Raw genomic sequence first — 2,180 nt, 5'->3', positions numbered from 1 at the left:
GAATTAGTGCAAGTTTGCGACTAGCTCGCGAGAAAGCAACCAACGAAAAGGCCACATGTGAAGCACATGACTAGAAGCTGAAGAATCATGACAGCCTATCATTTTGCGAGTACTTCGCGAGAAATGCCATCTCGCGAGAAATGCCATCTTGCAAGATATTCGTGAAACATTCTATTTGCCAAAAAGATAAAGTGTTTTACCAAATTCTTGACCTACATTATAAATATCCTCATTACCCACGAATTGTAAGGAGTGTTTTTCAGAGAGAAAACCCTAGCAAATACACTTGAGAGTTAGAGATTGTTATACCCACAATCATCTACACATATTCTCTTTTTTTTTTTTTTTTTTTTCCTCTGCTCCTACCTCTCCATCTCTACATCCTTGAGATGTTCTTAGCCCAAACACTTACCACACCCAATTTGAGTGTTAAGTGAAATTTTGGTGCTATTGGGAAATATTGGAAGGAGCTATTTAGTGGCGGATGCAATTGGGTTGAATTGTGGGATCTGAAAAGCTAGTGAAGACAAGACTCTGAGAAGTCCGTTGGTAGCAGGAGATTGAAGGGCTCAAGTACATGGGTTGGACTAGGCTTGGAGGATCTTTTGTTATTTGTGTACTCCAACTATATTCACTAGTGGATCGATTTCAACTTGGAGGGTCGTGGAGAATTTTTTTGCCGAGTTTTTCGGTTTCCTCTTCGATAACACATCTTGGTGTTATCTTGTGTTTGTATCTCTCTTCCCTACTCTTTAAACTTTACTTTTATTGTTCATTGTGGTTGGATATGGCTTAGAGTAGTGTTATCGGTATATTGCGCTTATTTACTTTTATTCCGCACTTTGATAAGTTAGGGTAAAAGCAATTTAGCCGTAATTTCTAATTTGTTCTCAAAACAAGCTCTAGTGTTTCACATTAATTTGAACTTTCACAGATAATCTTTGATCTGCATCTTCCGATAGCCAAAGTCTATGCCGTCAAACTTCTCGATTCCTATTTCTTGACACCTTTCCTTCTTCTCCAGCCATTTCTCCCAATGGAACCTATGCTCTGATACTACTTGTTGGGAAAATTTTTATATAAGTAAGAAAAAATTTCAACAAGCACAGCGGAAGCACAACTACACTAAAACACAAAGATATATGTGGAAAACACTTTCTTCTTGAAGGGAAAAACCATTGGACAAACTCTTAATAATTTCACTATATTAAATAGCGATTACAACACTTAGAAATATAACTTGAGCAAATAAAAATTTTCTTTTTCTATTCACTCACTACTCTTTTCCTCACTGTGTACCTTGAAAAAATTTGAAAAATCAAGAAAAAAAATGAAGTTTTAAAAAACTGTACATAAAAATTAAAAGTTAAAAACTAAAACTTAAATCTGATGCCAAACTCACCCTTAGTCCTCACTCTCTCTAGGACTCTCGCTCCACCTAATGGCCAATGGCCTTACTTTATATTTCTTTAATTTTTTCATTCTTCCCTAGCTTGTAGGACACATCTTCACAAACGTGGCTTGACTTTTGTATATTAAAAATATAACTTCTACTCTTCCTTTTTGGCAAGCTTGTCCAGGAAGCTCCTTTAAATTTGCTGGCTTCTCAGCAGCTTGTGTAACAAGCTCATTTAATGACCTAAGCCAAAGTGTGGGCTGGACCCACGTGGTGCAATGCAGCCAACGAGAGAGAGAGAGAGAGAGAGAGAGAGAGAGAGAGAGAGAGAGAGAATTCGCTTATGTATCTCCCTTAAAATTCCAGCGGTGATATTTGAGCTTGATGCAAAGTTGGTAGTTGATCTTTTGAAGAAAGACTTGGAGAAAGCAAATGGCATTGATGTTCTGGTTGCTGATTGCAGAGGACTTAACCAGATCCCCTTGGTGCGAATCCAATATTGCTATAGGGAGGCAAATAAATGTGCCGATGCACTAGCGCGAAGGGGAGCTATTATGGATCAGAATTTTACTATTTTTATGGATCCCCTTTTGATGTTGTATTTTTGCTTAGATTAGATTCTGTTGGAACTTTGTTTGATCAGTTTGTTGCCTCTGGTTCAGAGGTCTTTTAGTTGTTAATGCATTATCCTCCTTACAAAAAAAAAAAAAAAGACGTGGGAGCTTGAACAAAGAGAACTATATGAGACAATTTATAGGCACATACATAACTACATACCATGTTT

The sequence above is a fragment of the Quercus robur genome, chromosome 5 (assembly GCF_932294415.1).
Source record: "Quercus robur chromosome 5, dhQueRobu3.1, whole genome shotgun sequence".
Lineage (NCBI taxonomy): Eukaryota > Viridiplantae > Streptophyta > Magnoliopsida > Fagales > Fagaceae > Quercus > Quercus robur.
This window is presented reverse-complemented; position numbering follows the sequence as displayed.